General features: G+C 42.6%; 1 protein-coding gene across 1 annotated transcript in view; it reads left to right on the top strand.

Moving 5' to 3' along the window:
• Positions 1–25,586, top strand: part of LOC145522474 (uncharacterized) — a 257,684-nt gene that overhangs the window by 28,635 nt on the left and 203,463 nt on the right. Inside the window, exon 4 of the mRNA XM_081531168.1 lies at positions 16,463–16,587. The gene's annotated coding sequence lies outside the window, so the exon portion shown is untranslated. The remainder of the gene's footprint in view (positions 1–16,462; positions 16,588–25,586) is intronic.

Consider the following 25,586-nt stretch of genomic DNA (forward strand, 5'->3'; position numbering starts at 1 on the left):
GCTGCTTTTAGATGGTGTCTTAGTCATCTCACACTGCTGTAACATAATACCATCGAATGAGTAAAGAACAATTTACTTCCCCCAGTCTGGAGGCTGAAATCCCATGATCAGGGTGCTGGTATGGTTGGGTTCTGCTGTTGCAGACAGCTGACTTCCTGTTGTATCCTCAAATGCGGGAAAAGGAGGGAGCTCTAGTCCCTTTATGCCCTTATAAGGGCACCAGTCCCATCATGGGGGCTCCACCCCATGACCTCATCTGAACCTAAGTACACAAAGGCCCCACTTCCAAATACCAGTTAAGGCCTCAGCATATGAATTGAGAGGTGACACCAGCACGTAGTCAATAACAGATGGGTAAATTTTAATCTAGTGTCCCCTTCTCATGTCTATGGGAAATCTGTGAACTCCTGAAATTTTAAGAAGATGGTATTTGCTTGTGTGATTATGCACACAGAGGCCTCCCACTCATCAGATTCCATTTATCAAAAGGTTCCATGAAATTAAAAAAAAACATAAAGAGGAGTCACAGTGCTGGATGGTGATGAAGGAAACACTCCTGAGGTGGCTTATTGTCTGTTGGGCACCGGCAGTCCCCTTGGAGGCTGTGGCAGCATTTGGTGCAGTTCTGAACTCCTGGTTGCCCTGTTTGTGCTATTTGTGAACCCCTGGAGGCCTCCCAGCATTCTCTTAATATCCCTCAACTTCAGCAATATGCTTTTTTTTTCTCTTGTGATTATAGGAAGAATAATAATGCTCATTATAAATAATCAAGCCCCCTTGTAAATAAAATACAGAATACAGAATGTCCTTCCAAGCTTTTTCCCTAATTCTCTTCCCACGTTTCTCCTCTTTTGTGTTGTACACACATCCCACAGTAGTGAGCAGCCTTCAGACTGGTTCAAAATTGTGTGTGGACCTTATTATTATAATTACAGAATCTCTGGGTAGCAAGAAACAGAAGCTGCATTTCTTTCGTGAGAAGACCAATAACAAAAACGGTAGTGAAGGTTATTCAACAAAGCTGTTAGTCAGCGAAAAGAGACATAGAAAGGGGCAGGGGGAGTGGTTGGGGAGAGGCAGAGAAAGGGGGAATAAGCAGTGGAAGAACAGGGCACAGGACAGAAACTGAGATTGTAGGTTTTTTGCAAATGAGAGCATTTCCATAGGCATATTGGGGAGACCCAGGAGGGATCCTATCTTGGAGGCAGTCCTGCAGTGTTCACCACGGTCAGAGGGAGAAACAGAGCTGGTATCTGTTATACAGAATCAGGTGTTACCTTGAGTTTGTGCATCAAAACTTGGCCCATGGACTGACAGCATTGGTATCACCCAGAAGCTTGTTAGAAAGGCAGGGTCATAGACCCCTGACTTACTGACTCAGAATCTTTGTGTCAAAGATCCATATGACCCCAGTGATCCATATCCATATTTAAGGTTGGGAAACCCTGACCAGGGAACCCTCAGGCAGGTGGCAGAGGGGCTGGTGATGTGGACCACAGTGAGACAGCGAGAACCGTTCCTGGAAGAAGCCAGAAACCAAGATGATTGGGGAGATTCTGCTGACAGACGAAGCAGTACAGCAGAATGGTTAGGGGTCGTTCAAATCCCATCCTGCCGCTCACCAGCTGGGGAACTTTGGGGAATGACAAACTCTTCGAGCTTCCAGATCGCCATCTGTAAAACAGTGCCAACCACAGCGCCTCCATCAGAGAGGGCTTGTCCAGGAAAACTGAGTTTACATATTGAAAGTCTGAGAACTGTTTCTGGAAGGTTGGTGACAATAGTTGTTTTGTTTTGTTAAGAATTTGTTACAGTATTGCTTCTGGTTTTTTGTGTTTTGGTTTTGTGGCTATGTGGGATCATAGCTCCCTGATCAGGGCTTAAATCTGCACCTCCTGCATTGGAAGGCAAAATCTCAACCCCTGGACAGCTTGGGGAAGTCCCATTTGTTGTTACTGTTGTTATGATGATGGATCTGGCTTTAGCAAGTTCACTGAGGGCACAGAAATGAGAAGCAGGGGAAGCAGGGGACATGGTTTCCCAGTTTCAGAGAGTCAGATCAGGTTGGGAAGAGAGCAGAGGTGTCTTTGGAACTTGCCCCAGTACAGAAGCAGCTGGTTTCATCCCTGTGTAAGCAGCTCTTCTGTTTACCATGGGCACTAATAATAACCAGCCCTTGCATCTGTTCTACACATCACCCCACCTCCCCTCTCCAGCTCACTGTCCCAGGCACAGTTTCCCTTCTCCCTCCTCCTTCCTGGCTGTGGGCATGGGCTCAGGTGGAATGTACCCTAAACAGGTGGCCTGTAGGATAAACAGGAAAGTACATGACCCAACTCCAGGGCTCAAAGGAAGTCCTGGCTCTGGATGAAAATGAGGAGAACCTGCCAATGTCAAGATGACCTTATCTTTACTCCTTTGACATAGGGGTACCTGAAAGTTAGGGGCTTCCCTGGTGGCTCAGATGGTAAAGAATCTGCCTGCCGTGTGGAAGACCCAGGTTCGATCCCTGGGTTGGGAAGATCCCCTGGAGAAGGGAATGGCTACCCACTCTAGTATTCTTGCCTGGAGAATCCCACGGACAGAGGAGCCTGGAGGGCTACAGTCCATGGGGGTTGCAAAGAGTCAGACACGACTGACACTAACACTTTCAACAAAGGTTACAGCAATATTTTTCAGAAATGTATGTCCCATTGTAAAATGGAATATAGAAATAAGAGGCCTCAAAAGGCAGCGGTATTTGTTTGTTTGTTTGTTTGTTTTACACTATGACAGTGAATACAGAGACAGAGATACTCTGCTTCTGCCTTTGTTACTGCCTTCTGAGGTTGAGTTCAAGCTCCAGAGAGTCCCTGTATACAGATTTAGTCCTGTTCAGACTAAAAGAAGAATAGGTCTAGACTCCATTTCTCAATAGTTTTAGAAACATCTCAAGGCTTAAGTCATGGTAAATGAATCCCTCTGTCAGGATTTGGGGAAATACCCTGCATCACCATTTATGTGTGTGTGACCTACTGGATCTGACTATACCTGAGGTTTCTTTGTCAAATTCCTTAATTGAAATGTACATTCTTAAATAGCAGCCCCATGAAGGGGCACTGACTCTAGATGAGCATCCACATTTTAAGCTTTGCTGGAACCCCTGCAATTCTTTTTATTCCTGGGAGCTCCCTGTACTTCCTGGATTGTGCTACTGAAGTAGAATTAATTACCAGGAAGGTATAAAGGAATCATTCTCCTCATCTAAGTGCAAATGCAGACAAAGATTAAATGTCCACGACCTACCAGTTCAATAGTCCAGTCTGGATGGTCAAAAAGTCTGGGGGTAGTGGTGGTAGGATTGGATTTGATTCTTGACAGTGGATCACAAAGACTAAATAAAGATGTGGTCACAACAGTTGTTGAACTGATGGGGGCTGCTGTCTTCTCTTGGTGTGTGGCTCTAGAAAATGCTATTACCTCTTCAAGTTTCTCTAGGATGCAGACCAAGCACAGTTTCTTTTGCCGAACAGGGCACACAGTGTATCTTTATCACTCTGTTGTAAGGCTATCTGAGCTCCCTAGAAATAGGATCTAGATTCCTAGCATGATATGAATAGCTCACTGGGATTCAAGTGGTCTGTTAAATTTATATCATGGTCATGGTTCCACCAAGAAAGCTGCTTTCACTGTACTGCATGCTGACCAGACACAGGCTTCCACAGACAGCTGGGCTCTGAATCAGAAGAGAATCCAAGACTCTCCCTCCTGGGTGTCTCTCTTGAGGGATAGATACTTGGGCAGCAGCCAGAAGAGAGATTCCACAACTGTCAAGGATGCATTACTAACCTCACAGCTATAAGATGCAGAAATAGAGATTTAACACCTGGCTTGCCTCTTTGGACACAGTACATCACACACGGACAGGGAGGCAGATGGACGTGTGCTCTCTGCATCATGAAGCCCTGGAAGCTATGCAGATGGCAGTGAAACAGTCTCTACACTTACGCCCTTTATCCGCTTCAGACCTGAGAAGAAGTTCGTGTGTCTGTGATGGATCTCACAGATAATAGGAATGTTTAGCAATAAGATTCTGGGAGCATTTTATGATCTTTAAACATTTGCACATTGAGCCTTCCCATTGCTGAAAACTTCACCCCTGTTTCTGAGCTCTGGTAGGGACAGAGGGTCACACTAAAATACAATTTCCTGACCTGACATCCCACCTCATTCTCTCCAAGCCAAACACACATGAGGCGGGAAAATGCCAAGAAAATTCCATTATGATATAGATAATGAGAGTGTTAGTCACTCAGTGGTATCTGACTCTTTGTGACCCCATGGACTGTAGCCTGCCAGGCTCTTCTGCCCATTAAATTCTCCAGGTGAGAATACTGGAGTGGGTAGCCACTTCCTTCTCCAGTGAATCTTCCTGACCCAGGGATCGAACTCAGGTCTCCTGTGTTGCAGCCAGATTTTTTACCATCTGAGCTACAGGGAAGCCCCTATGATATAGATATCGCCTATCCAATTGAAGGTCAAATCTGGTTCTCAAGTTCTCATCCAAATTTATGAGCAAGTGGTTTTTCATCCAATAGGTATTTTGGAAGTCCCACCTGTGGCTTGACTTCCTGGTGTAGTAAGTCTCAAATGCGAGATTCATCTCTGACAAGAAATTCTTGTTCACCAATAGTATAACTTGCCTCCAAAGTAGATAAGTTCCATGGAGTACTGCATTGGCTAATTTAGAAAATGGGTAGAATTTCAAGTGGTGCTCCTAACCATAGAATTCTCTGTCTTGAGATTGACTGAAATCAACCTCCACATGGGCTCTTGAGTTTTTCTTAGAAGACTTGCTATATAATCAAGCTGTTAGGTCATTCAGGACTGAAATATTAAGGAATCCAAACATATGAGATGTCTCTGATAACAAGTTCAACAACTCAGCTCTGAGCTTCATCTGTGCACATGTCCTTAAGAAGAGACTACATCCATGCTCAAACCCTAAATGTCACAAAACTACTGTGAAGAATGGTATTAGTATTAGTGAAAGTCACTCAGTCATGTCTGACTCTTGGTGACCCCATGGACTGTAGCCTGCCAGGCTCTTCTGTCCATGGAATTCTCCAGGCAAGAATACTGGAGTGGGTTGCCGTTCTCTTCTCCAGCAGATCTTCCTGACCCAGTAATCAAACCCAGGTCTCCTGCATTGCAGGGCGATTCTTTACCATCTGAGCTTCATATGCGCTGAAAAATTTATTTGACACATGGAAAAACCATGATGTTCCCAGGGCCCAAAATCCAGATGTATGAGTGACATTTTCTAGTATGTGACATAGGTAGCAGTTAAGGCCGTAATGGTCAATATGCTCTTAACCTAGGAGAGGAGACCGGGAGGCTCCTATTATGAGAATATGTCCCAGGTGGTCAGGATCCAATATAAACTCCTACATGGGAGCTTGAGATGAATGTGTCATAATAGATTGCACATCTGGATCAGCCCACAACTGGTGGATAAAATTCATAGGACTTGTGTATAGGGAACCATGCAGGGGTGAAGAAGCTACTGGACATGTTCGAACCCTAGAGTCTCTATGGACTGTAGCCTGCCAGGCTCCTCTGTCCATGGAGTTCTCCAGGCAAGAATACTGGAGTGACTAGCCGTTCCCTTCTCCAAGGGATATTCCCAACCCGGGGATTGAACCCAGGTCTCCCACATTTCAGACAGATTCTTTACTGTCTGAGCCACCAGGGAAGCCCAGAATCTCTATACCTAATCACTTTCCTCCCTTTTCATGCCTGCCTGGACCCCTGTAGGGGACTGGGCAGGTGGGGTTGTATAGTTTGGAAAGAGCTTCATGGATGTAAATTTTATGTCCCTGTGAGATCATCTCCATACTATTGCCACAAGGCAGGCCAGTCTGACACTTTTGTGTTGAGTTTGTTGTACTTCTACCACTTCCTTCCTCTGTGATGTGGGCATACCTCTGACATAAAGCCTGTGTAGCAAGTGCCCTCTTCTCTGTGGTGACCCTCTTTGATCCAAGAAGGTAGCCTGGTTGCAGAATGACCTTTCCATGCAATTCTTATTGGGGGGAAAGTTTAGATGGTCTGGATCAAACCAGAATTCAGGGTTAAAAATGAACATGTCTGAGCAGGAAGATGGTGGAACCAGAGGAGTGAATTGATTTCCTCTGGTCCCGTAGGTAAAGGATGGAGAAAAGCCTTCTGTGGGTGTCATGGGCAATGGCCTTTTGTGTATGCCATCCTTGGCTTGAACTGGACACAAGAGATTTTATCAATATTCTACTGTCTCAAATAATGGCATAGGAGCAGATTCCATGTAGCAGTAATACAACTGCTTATCTTGGCCCTACACAACTGTGCTCTTGCCTCCTGGGCAGATGATGTCAGTGCTAAATTGATCCAGAGGGTCACTTGAACCAGACTCAGGTTAGCACTGTGTGACCCCAAGACTGCTTTCATTTTCTCTCTGAGGTGGACAGGCCCATCTCTGCCTTCCTGCTAAACTTAGTACTGCTTGTTTCTTAGGAGTTACATATGACCCTTCACAATGACCCAAGCCTTGATGGCAGCAGCCACATCCTCAGCCTCTGGTTCCAATGTCAAGAATTCCCTGAAGAACACGGACAAAGTGTTAACCATTTTACCCAGATTTTCTTCCCAAGGGCATGAGGAAACATCTTATAGTAACCGTAGGGAGATACCGCCAATAAGACAGCCATTCTTTGTTCTGGATTATCTGTTTTAGAAGCCTGTAAGGTAAATATATAGTCCTAAATTCAGGGAAGAAAATTTATAGGCAAATCTTAGGGCTAGAAGAGATTCAATTCTTTACCCCAGTCTTCTGATAAATTTTTACTATAACCAGCCAAAGAATAAAAACATTCCCTAGATTATACACACTACTATATGTAAGACAGATAATGAACAAGAACCTACTGAACATCACAGGGACCTATATTCAATATTCTGTGATAACCTATATGAGAAAAGAATCTGAGAAAGGATGAATGTATGTGTATGTATAACTGAATCATTCATCATACACCTGAAACTAAAACAATGTTGTAAATCAACCATACTCCCGTAAAATTTTTTAAACTGTTACATTTATTACAAAACCCCTAAAGGAATCTGATTTTTTCCTATTTTTTCTATGTAAATTTTAACAGTGCATTATTATAATTTGCATAACGATGTCCTGCTCCCCAAGATCCTGAAAATATTCACATCATTGATTTCCCTAACTATGCAACTCCACAATTTGAAAGATTCTTGTTCTAAAAACTTCCATGGACCAACTATTCCAGGGTGAAAGAATTTTATGACATGTCCATTTATTTCACTGTGACTCAGTTGAACATCATGTAGGATTATGTTCTGTTTAGGCAGCTCATTTAAACTTTTTTTAAACTTTTCTGAGAACTAGCTTAACTTCTGTCTGTTAATCAGGAGTAGCTCTATATGAAGTTCTTTTCAATGTTGATTGTTCTTGAGCTGTCAGAAAAATAGACATTTTGTGGTCTAAAAATAAATATAATAAGTTCTCTTATTTTAAAATGGCAGAACAGATTTTATACAACTGTTCCACCAAATTTACTGCATGACACTGGGTTTGGAAAGTTTCAATACCCAGAATAATACCATGGAAACTTTTGGGCTTGAAAATAAGAGCTGGAATGGAAAGTACTTCCTTTCCTTCCTTGTGTGAAGAGAGATAACATTAATTCCATGTGTTGACAAAGAGACATGCAAAGGTACACAGTTTGTGGATTCCATAGAGGACCCCAAACAAGCAAACAAAATTCCTTAAGAACACAAAAACAATTAGTCTACCAGTTTTTTTCTGGCCATTCTCTAAGTTTATTTATTTATTTATTTACTTTACAATATTGTATTGGTTTTGCCATACACTGACATGAATCCACCATGGGCGTACATGTGTTCCCCTTCCAGAACCCGCCTCCCACCTCCCTCCCCATCCCATCCCTCTGGGTCATCCCGGTGCACCAGCCCTGAGAACCCTGTCTCTAAGTTTATTAAGAAGGGTTCTGTCCACTAAGCAGGTAGACTCTCTCAATTACCATCACTATTCAAATCATTAGACCACTCTTTCTTTTTTAAAGTATTTATTTATTATTTTTATTTTTGGCTGTGCTGGGTCACTGTTGCTGTGTATAGACTTTCTGTTGTTGCGGAGAGCAGGGACTACTCTCTAGTTGCAGCACTTCTCATTGTGGTGGCTTCTCTTGTTGTGGAACACAGGCTCTAGGGCACTTGGGCTTCAGTAGTTGTGGTGCACAGGCTTAGTGGCACCATGACGTTTGGGATCTTCCCAGATCAGGGACTGAACCTGTGTCCCTGCATTGGCAGGTGGATTCTTAACCACTGGACCACCAGGGAAGTCCTAGACCACTTTTTCTTGAAGAATGTTCTCTTCAGGACTTACTAATTGTAAAGGGTAGGTATTATTGTTACTATTATTATTTTTAACATTTACTTACTTATTTATTTGGCTGCTCCGGGCCTTAGTGGAGGCGGGTGGGATCTTCGATCTTTGTTGCCGCTTGTGAGATCATTAGCTGTGGCAGGCGAGATCGTGCTCCCTGATCAGGGATTGAACCCCAGCTTCCTGCATTGGGAGCTCGAAGTCTTAACCATTGGACCACCAGAGAAGTCCCAGATAGGTATTATTTGAACTAAGGGTTTCATCATCAAGAAACACTGATTCTTCATGGGTATATCTATTTCGTGACCTCAGAATGTGCTGATTGGTACGCAGTGTGGATTGAGAGTGAACAGAGAATGAAGTTTGGGAATGCATTTTTCCAGTAACATAGTGAGCCAGACACCCTAAAGAATCTTTTCTTCATAAAACACGTAGAAGTTCTAGATAAAATGTATAATTTAAAATGCACATCTAGGCATTATTAGGGAAATCCCTATGGGCAAAAATAAATAGGAGGAAACCAGACCAGTGAGCAAGCGCTGAAGCCACATCTGAACTGGGAACATTTTCCAAAACTGGAACCCAACAATGGGAGGCTTAATAGTTGCAGGGGTTGGAACTGACACACCTGCAGTGAGCTTGGATTCTCAAATGTCTACACTTCTAGATAAAAGGGGAAACTAGAAAAAAATCCATTAAAGAAAAGGGAGATGACAAGGAGTATTTCTGTCTTGAGTCATGTTATTTACGTGAAAAGAGTCACATTGTATTTCATAATAGCATGCTACCTTCATCATCTGAGAAACCACCAAGTAAGAAGTTAACTTACTGTAGTCTCAGACTATGATGCTCTAATGTGCCTGGAACAAGAAATCAAAATCCTTTCTGGAAGAACTCATTTTCCACTCAAGCCTTTGAACACAAGTTTAAAATTTAAAATTCAAAACAACTGCCATTGTTGAGTGACATTGTATAATGTCATGCCTCAGTTTCTTCAGTAAAAGCAAAATGGATATTAATAGTACTTCTTTCAAGTTGATGTGAAGATTCAGTAAGGTCATATATGCAAATATCCTAGAACAATGATAGCTTACAATTAGTATTCAGTAGTTTTTTAAGCTATGATCATACCATGTTTTTGGCCCTAAGGCTACAATGATGAAGAATACAATGCCTGAAACTACCAGAAGTTCATAGTCTAGTATGGAGATGGACAAATTAATCATTAATTAATGTGTATGGTGGGCAAGAGTATGACAGGGTAGAAGGGAAGCCTGCAGCAGGTACATCTAACCCATCCTAGGTGTGCGTGTGGTGGCCTCAATCAGCATAGGTTTCCTAGAGACATTTCTGTCTGGGCTAAGTCTTTGTTGTTCAGTCACTCAGTCATGTCTGACTCTTTGCAACCCCGTGGACTGCAGCATGCCAGGCCTCCCTGTCCTTCACTATCTCCTTGTATTTGCTCAAACTCATGCCCATTGAGTTGATGATGCCATCCTCTGTTGTCCCCTTCTCTTCCTGCCCTCAATCTTTCTCAGAATCGGGGTCTTTTCCAGTGAGTCAGCTCTTTGCATCAAGTGGCCAAAGTATTGGAATTTCAGCTTCAGCATCAATCCTTCCAGTGAATATTCAGTGTTGATTTCTTTTAAGGTTGACTGGTTTGATCTCCTTGATGTTCAAGGGACTCTCAAGAGTCTTCTCCAACACCACATTTCAAAAGCATCAATTCTTAGGTGCTCAGCCTTCTTTATGGTCCAACTCTCACATGACTACTGGAAAAACTATAGCTTGGGCTATGTGGACCGTTGTTGGCAAAGTAATGTCTCTGTTTTTTAATGTGCTGTCTATGTTTGTCATAACTTTTCTGCCAAGGAGCAAATGTCTTTTGATTTCATGGCTGCAGTCACTATCCGCAGTGATTTTGGAGCCCATGAAAATAAAGTCTGTCACTGTTTCCATCGTTTCCCCATCTATATACCATGAAGTGATGGCACTGGATGCCATGATCTTAGTTTTTTGAATGTTGAGTTTTAAGGCAGTTTTTTCACTTTCCTCTTTCACCTTCATCAAGAGGTTCTTTAGTTCCTCTTCACTTTCTACTATTAGGGTGGTGTCAGCTGATAGGACAGTAAGTCAGCAAGGGAATCTACAGTGATCCAGGCAGGAGTGGGGTAGGAACAGGAACTGAGAGAGGTCATTTCACATCTGTAGAGTCAACAGATTCAGCAACCAAGAATACAGAATGCCCCATTTAGTTTGAATTCCAGATAAACAAAAAAGAACTTTTTGGAATAGGCATATACCATGTAGTATTTTTAGTATCAGTGGGTCCCAAATATTGTGCAACAGTAGCAATCATTCATTGTTTATATAAATTTCATATTTAACTGGGCATCTCGTATTTTATCTGTCAATTTTACCTATCCACATTCAGGGAAATGGAAGGTTTTTCAGTGTCACTGGAGATATGGGGAAGGAAAGAGGGGGTGAGATGAGTGAAGCCAAGAGGCATGCAGGAGCCAGATCGTGAAAGACCTCCTGCCAGGTCACGGCATCTGATTATATCCTGAAATTAATGTTGAGCCATCGGAGAGCTTTAACCACAAGGATATGAAACCACACACAGCCTGGGTAAACATGTCATCAGGCATAATGAGGGGAGTACTAGTTTCTGCATAACAAATTACCCCAAACCTCATGTCTCAAAACAATTAAATCTGTAATATCTCACAGTTCCTGTGGTTCAGGAATTCAGAAGCGACTTAGTTGGGTGGTTCTGGCTCAGGGTTTCTTTTGAAGCTGTAGTCAAGATGATCACCAGGGTTGCAGTCATCTACATTTGATCTTAGCCAAAAGGCCGAGAAGGGGTAAGGTCGCAGTCATCTGAAGGCTGTATTGGAGCTGGAGGGCTTGCTTCCCAAGTGGTTTCCTCTCATGGTTGAAAAGGCACTGCTGGCTGTTGGCAGACCACCTCTGTTCTTTGAAACATGGACCCTCCCTAGGACTGCTTGAGCCTTCTCACAACGTGGCAGCTGGCTCAGTGATCCAAGACAGAGCACGGTTAGAAGCCACATGTCTTTTATGACCTTAACTTTGCAAATCACACGACGCCATTCCCACAGTATACTAACTGTTACACAGACCAGCCCTGCCTGATGCAAGGGTATATATACAAGTACGCAGGGATCACTGCTGGCTACCATAGTGGGAAGCTTAGTTAGTGATGACTTTGGGAGGGGGAGAAGAATGACAGAAAGGCTTGGAGAAGTAAAGACCCAGGAGAGGAGGAGAGACAAAGAAAAGAGAAGGGAAAGGAGTGTTGGAGGAGTCTGCACCTGACCACAGCAGAGAGTGTGACCAAAGCCTGTACAAGAAGAGGTAAATCTACCTCGTCTTCTGGACATACTCCAAAAATGGCATGGGGGCCTGTCTGGAGGACAAGACAAAACACATAAACTGGAGAATAGAAGGCAATACCCAGAGCCCCAGCTTTTTGAGCTCAAGACTGAAAGTTTCTGAGACGACACAGGAAGTTGACATGCTAAGGAGAAAAAAGGGGTGATTATTCACAGGAATGTGATCACATGAGGTTTCAGGTTTCAGTGTTAATGGATAGGAGAGAAACCATAAAAGAAATCAATATGCATATATATTTGTGTATATTTACAAGTTTCAGTTCAGTTCAGTTCAGTCGCTCAGTTGTGTCCGACTCTTTGCAGCCCCATGAACCGCAGCACGCCAGGCCTCCCTGTCCATCACCAACTCCTGGAGTCCATCCAAACCCGTATCCATTGAGTCGGTGATGCCATCCAACCATCTCATCCTCTGTCATCCCCTTCTCTTCCTGCCCTCAATCTTTCCCAGCATCAGGGTCTTTTCAAATGAGTCAGCTCTTCACATCAGGTGGCCAAAGAATTGGAGTTTCAGCTTCAACATCAGTCCTTCCAGTGAACACCCAGGACTGATCTCCTTTAGGATGGACTGGTTGGATCTCCTTGCAGTCCAAGGGACTCTCAAGAGTCTTCTCCAACACCACAGTTCAAAAACATCGATTCTTTGGTGCTCAGCTTTCTTTCTAGTCCAACTCTCACATCCTTACATGACCACTGGAAAAACCACAGCCTTGACTAGACGGACCTTAAATTTATGTAAATATATATAATTTGTACATATAAATTGATATATGTATATAAAATATATTTTAATATATTTATATAAATTAAATATTATATAACATGGCTGTATGTAAATTTAAATATATGAAATATATTTATACATGCTATTTATGTAGTATACATAAATATACTACTATATTTATTTATATACACTAGTATAAATAAATATATAAAATAGGTGTATGTATTTAGGAGAAGTCATAAGCTTGTTAACATACCCAAAAGTATTTGAACAACTGTTTTCCTTTGAGAAGAAAAGTTCTGATAGAAACGAATCTGTGAGAAGAGCGCCCTCTGCTGTCACTTGCACAAAATATATTTTCTGTTTATTAATAGCCTTGTGGCTGAGCTAGTAAAGAATCTGAGACCTAGGTTCGATCCCTGGGTTGGGAAGATCCCCTGGCGAAGAGAAAGGCTACCCACTCCAGTATTCTGGACTGGAGAATTCCATGGACTGTATAGTCCGTGGGGTCGCAAAGAGTCAGACATGACTGAGTGACTTTCACTTTCACTTTCTTTCATGGGAAAAAATCACTTTCTTCCATGGGGGAAAAAAAACATGTTAAAAGGCTCTTAGGCTTATCTGGTTGCCATCTATAACAAAAAATAAAATTATATTGAAAACAGCTTTACGTTTAAATAATGCCTCTACCTCTTCAAATACGCTTAAGGTTTTTTTCCTTTCTGTCTTGTAGAAAGCCATGTTGCTACATCTTTCAATCTGATTTTATTCTTTCAGTGGTAACTGTAATGCAAATAAAACTGAGGAAACAGGAACATTGTATAACCACACGGTATATAATTGGGAGCATTTTTTCCAAACTCTTAAGGAAATAAAGTAAATCCTTCTCCTGGTGCACAAATCCATAGGGGAGAGATCACAGTTTCCCCATCAGGAATAGCTCGTGATGGTGGGCAGGAGGAGATGGCTTTATTCATTACCGAGCTCGTAGGAAAGGTAAAGGCACTGACTTTTACCCCCAGCTCTGCTTATTCCTAGAGATAGTAATAAGGGGTGGTGGAGGGCAGACTAGTGAACACTTTAACAATTCCACAGTATCAATGACCCAAGGAAATACAGAGTGCATTTGTTTGGCATCCTGTACTAAACCATGTACTGAAATGGCCTGGTCTCAGATCCTGACTGCCCAACCATACTTGCCCCATCTGGGCAAACTAAATAAAGACGTGGGTGGTACCACTGTCCCAGATGTTAGCCTAGAAATGTCCATCTTTTCCATGAATTCATTCTTGCTTTCATTTCCATAGCCTGCAGTTTCCCTAGCTCTTTGTTATGGCTTCCAGACTTACCTTTGAGTTCTCACCATTCTCTATCACTGTTGGCTCACTGTAGAACTCAGGACTTTGTAGGTTTGTGGCATTTTGTTGCAGCAGCCCTGAGAAAGGAGTACCCGTTGGTTCAGACATTCCCAGCTTTGGAAGTACTCCCTTTTTGTGGCATGCGATGTATCTGTTCTCCTGAGCTGCCTGCTCCAACTGGGGTTCTCAACAGTCCGACTAACACAGACTCCTGCAACTGGGACCCTCACCCCAGTGGATGGGATACTTGGACAGGACTCAAATACTCTCTGTCCCACATGGCTATCCTGGCACCAAGATGCCCTCACCCATCCTTGACTCCCTTCTGTTGACAGAGGGGGGTTTCTCAAGGCCTTAGCACTCTTCAGCTCCCACACACAGCACTTAATCAGCCATTGTCCACCCCTTAGATCTCCTTAGTGGAACTCAAGGCCTACCCATTCAGTCGCCCATCCTCAACATCAGAAACTATGCACCAAGTTTTCCACTGGAACCCCTTTCCTTAGACCTGAGTAGGAAGTAACAAGGATTATCCCCTCCCCTGGAAATCTCACCCAAAGAAATCTTATGAATTATCTTCTCATCACTCTGACCTCATTTTATATCCTTCATCTGCCTGAGGAGATCAAAAGCCTAGGAATTGGTGCTGACCATTTTCTTTGTACATTTCTCTATGAGGTTTTTTCACAGTCACTCTAGTTGCTGAATTATCTACCCATACCATTTTGTTAATTGTTTTATGGTTGCTCTCCTTTCTGTATGTGAATAGCATCATACCACATACACTAAAACTAATAATTTTTTTTAACCATACAGTGTGTCCTGGAGATCCTTCAACAACAGGGCATACCAACTGATCTTGTACTTCTGTAACTGCCATTGAATTGGTGATGCTATCTAATCATCTCATCCTCTGCCTCCCCCTTCTCCTTTTGCCTTTAATCTTTCCCAGCATCAGAGTCTTTTCCAGTGAGTCAGCTCTTCACATCAGGTGGCCAAAGTATTGGACCTTCAGCTTCAGCATCAGTCCTTCCAGTGAATATTCAGGGTTGACTTCCTTTAGGTTTTATCTCAAGAGTCTTCTCCAGTACCACATTTCAAGAGCATCAGTTCTTTGACATTCAGTCTTCTTTATGGTTCAACTGCCATATCCGTACATGACTACTGGAAACACCATCACTTTGACTATATGGAACTTTGTAGGCAAAATGCCTCTGCTTTTTAATATACTGTCTAGGTTTGTCATAGCTTTCCTCCCAAGGAGCAAGTGTCTTTTAAGTTTATGGCTGCAGTCACTGTCCATAGTGATTTTGGAGCCCAAGAAAATAAAATCTGTCACTGCTTCCATTTTTTCCCCATTTATTTGCCATGAAGTGATGGGACTGGATGCCATGATCTTAGTTGTTTGAATGTTGAGTTTTAAGCCAGTTTTTTTCACTCTCCTCTTTCACTCTCATCAAGAGGCTCTTTAGTTCCTCTTCACTTTCTTCCATTAGAGTGGTATCATCTGCATATTTGAGGTTGTTGATACTTCTCCTGGCAATCTTGATTCCAGCTTGTGATTCATTCAGCTCGGCATTTCACATGATGTACTCTGCATACAGGGCTTCCCAGATGGCTCAGTGGTAAAGAATCTGCCTGCAATGCAGAAGACATAGGAGACTCTGGTTCGATCCCTAGGTCAGGAATATTCCCTGGAGGAGGAAATGTCAACCAGCTCCAGCATTCTTGCCTGGAAAGTCCCATGGACAGAGGAGCCTGGTGGGCTACAGTCCATGGGATCACAAAGAGTCGGACAGGACTGAGTGACTGAGCTTGCATGCACCCTGCATGTAAGTTAAATAAGCAGATACAGCTTTGTTGTACTACTTTCCCAGTTTTGAAGCAGTCAGTGTTCCATGTTCTATCCTATAATTTTCACACAAGGTGAGTAGGAATCATAACGCAAAAGAAATCACATCATAACAGAGATAGTGCCAGGCGGTATATAAAAAGAGCCCCCAAGCTTCAAGTCTAACCTGCGCCCTGGTCTTGGCTCTGCACCTTGTCAGCTTGGTGACTTTAATTAAATCCCTTACCTTTTCTGGAATCAAGTTTTCTTAGACTTTAAAATAAAAGGTGCCAGATGGCTTTCAAGGCAATTTTAACTCAAAGAGTTTATAGTCCTATGAAATCATTACCTGAAACTAAGCATGAAATGGTTAACTGTTAAATAACATCATAGCCCACTAAGCATTACAAACCTTGCAAATGACATGTTTACTTCCCATCCTCCTTGTTCTGCTTGTCAGTCTTGGGGTTAAGGTTTCTCTGTTCTGTCTGGTTTCTTTTGCTTTGTCTTCCGTTAATAGTAAACTGACATAAAATTGCAGTTCCAGAGAATTAGAGGTGTTGCTATGGAAACAGCCTCGATTCATTAATGTAAACATTAAGCTGTTGATGCTATTCTTTGAGGTGCTAGGAAAAAGGAAAACACAAAATAAATGTTAAAGTAAGAATGACATTTTGTTTTCAGGGGAAGTGGTCCACACTCTCAAGGCTGGATCTGAAGATACATGCAACATATTATTGCAGAGATTTGACCCTAGGTCTAGTGATGCTTCTGACTCAGCAGTGGACATGATACAACATGACCAAAAGGTGAGTGTTAGTCCTGTCTGCCTGCCCCGGGTTATAGAGGACTCTCAGAACTCACTGAGATTAACATAAAATAAGAAATACTCCACCTTAGGCTTATTAGTTGTAGCCCAAAGTGTCCCCTTCTTGGGATCCAATGAAATCTTTCTTCCCTTTCAAACCATTACAATACAATTCACTCACTTTAAGTGTGTATTTGGTGACTCTGTATGAATGTTTACAGTCATGTAATTTCCACTGAAATCAGATAGAACAATTCCATCATTCTAAAGTGTCCCCTCTTGTCCATTTTCAGTAGATTCCCTTCACTCTGATCCCCAGACAACCATGAATCTGCTTTCCGTCAGTATAGTTTTACCTTTAGTAGAACTTCATATAAATGGAATCATAAAGTATGTCTCCTTTTGTGTCTGATTTCTTTCATCTAAAATAATGTTTTTAAAACTCATCCATGTGGTTGTGTATCTTACTTCATTTTTTCTTGCTGTATAATAGTCTGTAATATGAATATATCACAATTTGTTTACCCACTTACTGGCTGAAATTTGGGTTGTCTCCAGTTTCTGACTGTTGTAAATAATGCTGCTACTTACTAGTCTTTGTGTGGACATAGATGGTATCTCTCTTGAGCAACTGCCTCAGAGTAGGACTGCTGGGTGTTATGGTAAGGGTACAAAGTGTCTCAACTTTATAAGAAAACATTGAACTATTTCTAATGTGTCCAGACCATTTTGCACTCTGAGCAGCAATGTCTGCTAGTCTCACAGCCTTGCCAGCAGTGGACATCGCCCACAATTTCTGTACATGTCTTGTCATGGAGAAGCCTCAATTTGTGGACCATCCTTTGAGCAGCACTGCTCCAAGCCTTTCATAGGAAAATATCCATGATTTCAAATAGAATATGAAAACTTGTCACTAACTAGAACAACGGGATTTAATTCAAAACTCCCCTTGGATCAAGAAAAAATGAAAATTATGCAAGTCTACTTTTACAGCGTTTTGTGGATTTTACTTTTAATGCCAACATTGGAGTCTGCTTTATGTTTCAGAAGCACTTTGAATTTCCTTTCTTTCCTAAATAATGGAAAATAAACGTAGTATCTACTTTTAAAAGAGAACTCCTAATTGGGCTCCAATGTGCCCAATGATCTCGAAATCACATATGTCTGTTACCTTCATCTCTGGCCTCTCGAGCAGTGCTTGGATTGACCTTGGATGAACCAAGCAATAATGTGTGGATGAACAACCAAACTCAGAAACATAAGAAGTGATACTTATGCAGGTGGGGTGGTTGGAGCCACAGTGATGCACTTCAAGCCAAAGTAGGAAAAAAATCAATTGAACCCTAATTAGGAGCCATGGAGGATAGAACATACTGCCAGAGGGAGCAGTGGAAGTGACTTTTCTGACTTGGCTAAGTTTCTTAACATTTGGTGGAAGGAAGAAGGAAATATACCATTGATCTGAGATGTCAGGATAGCCTGTTAGCTGTTTTATTTTCTGCCCCTTGCTAAGGCAGATTTGAGTCATAGCATAGTCAGGTACAGACTTCCCCAGTGGCTCAGACAGTAAAGAATCCACCTGCAACGTGGGAGACCTGGGTTCGAACTCTGGGTCAGGAAGATCCCCTGGAGAAGGGAATGGCTACCCATTCCAGTATTCTTGCCTGGAGAATCCTGTGGACAGAGGAACCTGGCAGGCTACAATCCATGGGGTCGCAAAGAGTTAGACATGACTGAAGACTAACACTTTCACAGTCAGGTAAATCAAGGGCTCCACTATTATGTGTGGAAACCCAGACTAAACAGTGCAAGGGCATGTTGCTTCAGAGGCTTGTTTGTGACTAAAGAGCATATTAGAATAGACTTTCCAGAAATGCCTTAAAACATATTTTTCTCTATTTATAGAGGGTGGGGTAGAGCTTAGTGGGACTAGTTTGCTAAGTAGTGCAGAAGAAATTCCATTAAAGATTAATTCACTAAGGAATCCAAATAGCCACAATGTACAGGAGATCCTGGGGAGAGGATGCTGCCTCTGCTGCCAATGGTTATTTTTGGCTGCATATTCTAGAATGTACAGTTACTGAAGACATACAACAAATTAGATCTGCATTAAAACAGAGCTTGCATTTTTTTCCACAGAAAGTAAAGTGTTAGGAAAGTTTATGGTGAAGAGTTTTGAGGGGATGATAAGAGAGGGCCATGGGAAATAAAGCATATTATTTTGATTTGGAAACCTTCTCTTGTTTCCCCTTTGCTATAATTAGCCTTAAGTTACCATAGTTGGAAGAATTAAAAGATATTTATCTTTTCAGCAAAAATACCAGGGTTAAAAAAAAAAAGCAAACCCAAGCTTATGAATTGTGAAGCAAAACACTGTAAGATGCTTTATATATATTACGTACATTACAAATTAATTGCACAATCAATGGGTCAGCAAGTATGAAGTCCCTCTCTAAAGGGTTGATTCAAATGAAATAAGTAATAAATATGAAAATAATTACTGAGCTTTTGAGTTAAGAAGGCTGCTGGGAAGCGAGATACCCCTGTCCTCAACATAACAATACTTTAAAAAATTATTTATGTATTCCCTCGCTGTGTTTGGGCTACTCTCTAGTTGTGGTGCGTGGGCTTTCCATTGCAGCGGCTTCCCTTACTGCGGAGCACAGACTCTAGGTACGTGGGCTCAGTAGTTGTGGCACAGGGGCTTAGTTGCCCCCTCGGCATGTAGGATCTTCTCAGACCAGGGATTCAACCAGTGTCCCTTGCACTGCAAGAAAGATTCTTGAACCAGTGGACCACCAGAGAAACCTCCTAAGATATCAATCCTTTCTATTGTATCGTATTTACTTGACGTGTCTCCTTAGTTCCTTCCAATCTGTGAAAATCTGTCTTTGTTTTCCAGGATCTTCACACTGTTTAGGTATTTGGTACAATGTCTCGCTGGTTGTCTGATGTTTTCTCATTATTAAGCTGGTGTTATGGGTTTTACCGGCGGGGGCGGGGTGGGGGGGTGTAGAAAACCATGGAGGCTAAGTGCCCTTCTGTTGCTTTATATCTAGGGACATGTGATAATGACAGGGCTTATTTCTGGTGATGTTAACCTTGATCTGTTGGTCAGGGGGTGTCTGCTAGGTTTCTCTGCTGGAAAGCGACTGTTTTTCTTGATTCACAGTGTTGAGCTGAAACAGTCTGGCAGATATTTCTCCAGCAAACATGGGACTATTCAGAATCAGCTGAGCATCACAATTTTGGGTCTGCACCATGTGAAAGGTCCTGCCCAGCAAAGGAAGGAGAATGCTTTTATAGGGAGCAAAAGAAAATGGGGACAGTAAACCGAGCCCATGGCTTTTCACTGGCCCCGGCCTTGCCGGGAAAGGGTTTCTTCTTCCTGTTGGACTCTGCAATCCTTGCAGGGTGTGAGAGCTCCCCCTACTGGTCTCCCTGCTCTATTTGACTGAGTTTCTGCTCTTTTTCTTTTCCAGTACGCATTAGTGAGTCACTAAGTTCAGCCCACACTCAAAAGGAAGAGCATTAACTTCACCTTTTAGAGGGAGAAGCATGTTTTGTTTTTTTTTTTTTAAATGTGGACATACATAAAATAAATATTTTGAAGGAGATACTTTGGAGTTATTGCAAGTATCTTGTTTTTCCTTAAATTTTTGCCTGCTGATTTTGACATTTATCTGTGGATGTTGCTTACAGCAGTTATTACTAGTGGTGTTCTACAGGTGCTCTTCTGTTTCTTGTATTTCTTCTACATCTTTTATTTGGAAAATTTTTTGTAAGGAAGATTCTACCCCGCCCCTCATTTATTCAATTATTTAGTTGTTTAATTTATTTATCAGTGTGAACTCATGGATACTTATGTTATGCTTTGCTTTATAGTCCAGTAACTACCCTTGTTTATTTTGTTGCTCAAATTTTTCCAACTTTGACCGCTGGTACTTGTTTCAGGCTAGCCCCTATGTCCTGGTGGCGTGCTCCCCTAAGCCCCACGCTCATCTTTCTTTTAAACAACTCTTCCTTATTTTCTGACACTACGAAGATGTTCCAAGGTCGTCTTATATTTTCCCTGCTTCAGGCCTGAGAAAATGTCCTTTCAGCAGGGAGCCCTGTTTCTTTTTATTGGAGACAGGCGTCTAGAAATTAAGACCCGGAGTTAAGTGTGTTCATTATTACGAGGGTATCTTTGCCTCTAAGCCCTCTCAGTGGACAGAACTAGGAAATATTTTCATACCAACTGAAGAATACATACATGTTTATATTCAATTATTTGTTTGTTTATCTGTATATATATTAAAGTAAACATAAATTCATACTAAAATCTTCAGCACTAATCCAGCACCACATTTTAACCTTTCCTGGGGAACATTTTTTAAATGTCCTTGTCTGGGACTCAATTCAGGCCAATTAAATCAGAAACTTGGGACATCTAGCTTCTATTGTTCTCCCCCCCCCACCCCAACTCCCCAGAAGGTTTTAATGGTTCAACCAGGATTGAGAACTACAGTCTGGGGTGACTTTTTCCATTTCTCATTTTGAATGAGGGCCATTCAATGACCTGACCACCCTAGTCAGTCTCCAGAGGCCCCCAGACCGTGATCTCCTTCTCCCTTAAGCTCCCAGCATTGCTTTGTTCCAGATGTGGTCTAGCCCTTAGCACATGGACTGCACTTTCTCTTAGATGTTAGTCTCAGTCAACAGACAGTGAGCCCTGTGAGGAGAGCCGATTGTACCATTATCTGCTCCCCTTTGTAGTTATCAGAACAGAACAAACATGGGTGCCACCAGCCCTCGAAAGGAAATCTTCACTAGTGAGACACCCGTGGACAGGGTGACCTCCCCCTGGACCTTTCTCAGAGAAAAGACGGATTTAGGGAGAAGAGCTGGAGCACTGGTGATTCTGCCGGGGGTGGGGAGGAGAGAATCTCAAAGCAGAGATATGGTTGTTGCTCTTGTAAGAGTAGGTCACACCCTCTCAATTGTCTGCCTGGACCTGTGCGCCCTGGGAAACTCAGGTTACAGAAGTAAAATCTAGTAAGTAACTGAGGATCAGAAAGACCATAGAGAAGCATAGGGTTGTTATATAAAGGAGAAAGCCAAATATTTTTTCAACTCTTACAGTTGTTGAGGTTATATAACTCTTTTGATGAGAAATATTCTATTTGTTGGTAAAAGTTTTGACCTTTCCTCCCATTGTGATGAATATGTAATAAAACCTCCAGATGTGGGATCAGCACATTTTATTTCACCTCCAGGAGTCCAGGAAAGAGAAAAAAGACTAGTTTTTAAGTGAGTGGTTGATATATCAAGATTACTACCGCAAAAGGGATCACACTAGAGGACTGCAACCCAGAGAGGTTAACTGGCTTGTTTGAAACTTGTTGGGAAATCAGTGCTAGCACTAGGAACTGGATGCATACTTTCCTACTCCCAGTTGTTCACTTAGGAAATGATTAACCTGATTTGCCTTTCTGGCAGGCTCGGGTCACATCCATGACTGACTTTTCCATTAGTCACAGTGCCTAGGTGTTGTGACACTTAAAGCCCCACAAGAAACTTTTTAAAAAGTCATGTCAACACAGTCATAAAATATCATCTTCAAGATTATTTTTAAATGGAGAAAGGGGCTCACAAAATCTTAATGCTGCTATAAGCACAGCTACCTCCTGTGCTGTGTGCTAAGTCACTTCAGTTGTGTCCAACTCTGGGCAACCCTATGGACTGTAGCCCGCCAGGCTCCTCTGTCCATGAGATTCTCCAGACAAGAATAAGGGGGTTGCCATTAGTGGGTTGCCATTTCCTTCTCCAGGGTATCTTCCTGACCCAGGGATCGAACCTGCATCTCTTATATCTACCTGCATTGGCAGGCAGGTTCTTTACCACTAGTGCCACTTGGGAAGCCCTTCTTTATCTACTTCCTACCACATAAGTAAGGAAACAGACTGGTGTATCCCTCTCCAGGACAACAGACACCGCCATCAGTGTTAGACAGGAGCCAGTTTTTAAAAATAATTCCTTTCAACCATAGTTTATCCCCTCCCTCAAGTGCCCCCTTTTTAAAATCTTTCTCTTTCTTTTTTTTTTCCCAAACAGCATGTGGGATTTTTAGTTCCCCAACTAGGAATCAAACCTGGGCTCTCAGCAGTGAAAGTGCAGAGACCAAACCACTAGAACACTAGAGAATTCTCCCAAATGCCCCATTTTTAAATTCAAGCTAACTGAGATCTACTTTACATACAGTAAAACTCACTCTTTTTATTCTTCAGCTTTATGAGTTTTGACAAATAAATTGTTGACGTAAAACAGATAGACTGCCAGTTATTTCTGCAGCAAAAATGGGTTTATTTGGAATTCACAAAGAATTGCAATTTGGGATCTGCCACCCTGACTAGCCGTGAGCAAGTTCATGGCAAAAAATGGAGAGGAGAGCTCTATTAAAGAGGGGGAAAGGAGGTTGGGAGAGGGTAGAGTAATCAAAATGAAGTCACTCAGTCGTGTCCGACTCTTTGCGACCCCGTGGACTGTAGCCTACCAGGCTCCTCCGTCCAAGGGGTTCTCCAGGCAAGAATACTGAAGTGGATTGTCATTTCCTTCTCCAGGGGATCTTCCTGGTGCAGGGATCGAACCCAAGTCTCCCGCATTGTGGACAGATGCTTTACCCTCTTGAGCCACCAGGGAAGCCAAAACCCATGCCTTTTCTTTGACTGAGCTATGCAGTCCCTCATTGGACCCACTCCAGTGTTCTTGCCTGGAGAATCCCATGGACAGAGGAGCCTGGCAGGCTATAGACCATGGGGTCACAAAGAGTCAAACACAGCTGAGCACACTTCCCATTTTATTTTTTGTTGTAAACCAAATTTTCCTGTGAGGAAACACTAAAAACAGAATACTAGTTATATTCAAATTCACTAAAAGCAAATAATCAAATGCAATTTCTAATGATTTGGCTTTAGGAATTTAAACATTTATTAATTCTCAGGAGTCCTCTGGTGGTCCAGTGGTTAAGACTCGGTGCTTCTAGTGTAGGGAGTGCAGGTTCGATCCCTAGTCAGGGAGTGCCAAAAAAAAAAAAAGAAAAATGAAGAATTCATTCTTTCATTCGACAAGCCTATATTGATCACAGGAATTAAAAACAAGCATTACAGCACTGATAAAAGTGATGACATCAAGAGAAAATGTTTAGTATTTATGTAACAAATATAATGCCCTGTGTGGATAAATGTCAATTTAAAGAAGTAATGCCCAAGTAGGAATTCCAATGGCCTCATTTTATAGATAAGGAAACTGAGGCCAGAAATGTTGGCAGTTTCCCAAAGGTCAGATGATGGAGAAAGTGGTTCTAGTCTCTTCTCTTCCACAGAGGGGTCTACAAACCACAGGACGCTGCCTCTTTCCTTTTTGTACCTCTGTTGGCACTGGATACAGTGCTGTGTAAAATAATACGATTCTGTTAAAAAAGTGCAGGCAGATTCCCATGATGTTCTGCTATTCAGTAAAAGAGCTGGTGGTGAAAAGCCCATCCCCTCCCTTCTTCCCTCTGCCCGTATCAAAATGCAGAAAGTAGTCTCTTTAGGAGTTCAAGCCCATTGTCACTGCCACACTGAGCCATTCAGCTGTGGATCGGTGCAACTCAAGGAGTGTCCCACTGAACTGTGGGCATCATGGAAAAGCTGCCCAGCCTGGGACAAGGGATTCAATTCACTGGCTTCATTTTCTTTTATATCCTGAAACTGAAAGATTCAAAGAGATGATCTCTGAGATCTCTTCTAGTTTGGAAATATTAAGATTCTGATGGAAGAGCTGCTTGGGATTTAGGGCACAAAGGAGAGACAGGTGGAATAAAATGTGCCCCCTTATTCTTGTTGTATTTTCTATGTGGCTAGAGCCAGTACTGAAATGTAAATAATCCATGTCTTCTGACCCTTGAAAAAAATCTCTCTATTTAACTTCTTCTCTTGTCTTTTGTTTTCTCTGACTCACAGTCAACTTTGGGTTTCTATGACCCTTTACAAGGCTTGAAGCCACCCTTTCTTGTCAATTGTTGGGGGCGTGGGAAGAAAAGAAGAGAAAAGAAAAGTTTTCAATTCCAGGTGCACCACTTCAGGGCAGCATCTGTCCTCGATTTAGACAAAGCGAATGAAAGGGGAAAGGAATTGTTATTGATGGGAAGAAACAGAGATGGCAAAGCACAGAAGCTTCTCTTCGGCCAGCTTCAGGATTGTGTTCTCCCCTCTTCGCTGTCCTGCAAGGGCTATACTCCACACTCCCACCAAGGTTCTCAGGGCACTGACAGTTTAGCTGGAAACCCAAGTTCTGCTCCTGGGAGAATTTCTGGTGGCTTTCCCATGGGCTGTCCATCCCGCAGCCTGGGAGGAGTGTCAGCGCACAGAGAGAACAAAGCAAGGCCAGGACAGCAGGTGCCGGATCACATGCCTGCTCCCCACGGTCCCCAGCAGCCAGGCTTGGCCAGTCAGCCTGTGAAACCAGAGACAGCCTAGTCCTCATAGAGATTCTTGGCCAGCCCGACTCTTTACTGTGTAACTAGGGTGTGGGCCCTTTTGGGGGCTGTTGCAAACATGCCTGCTCACAGGAACTGTCTCTTCCTCAAGTGGGGCTGGAAAGATGCAGGCTGTGGGCTTTTGTTCTCTCCTTGCTTCTCCTTTTCCTCTCTTTCTGCCATTTCTGAATGTGGGGGGTTTACCCAGAGTGGCACAAGGGCTCGCCTCCAACTGCTGCTGCACCAGGTATCCAGGTAGACACACCTGTCTCAATGATGCCTCAAGACAAACACTCAATGCACGTTGCCTAGGGGATTGGAGGAGGTGTGAAACATTTTCTTTATTCTCATTCCCACAAAGACTTCTTTGTGGACTTCATGAGTCAGTTGCATTATTGGGTTTGCATTCTCCTCTTGCTTTCTGTCTGATGCCCTACTGAGGTATTGCAGTGCTTTGTTTCAAATCTTATACTTAGTCTGAGGTGAGGCATTGCGGGATT

The sequence above is a fragment of the Giraffa tippelskirchi genome, chromosome 10, assembly GCF_054371585.1.
Source record: "Giraffa tippelskirchi isolate mGirTip1 chromosome 10, T2T-mGirTip1v1.2.pri, whole genome shotgun sequence".
Classification (NCBI taxonomy): domain Eukaryota; kingdom Metazoa; phylum Chordata; class Mammalia; order Artiodactyla; family Giraffidae; genus Giraffa; species Giraffa tippelskirchi.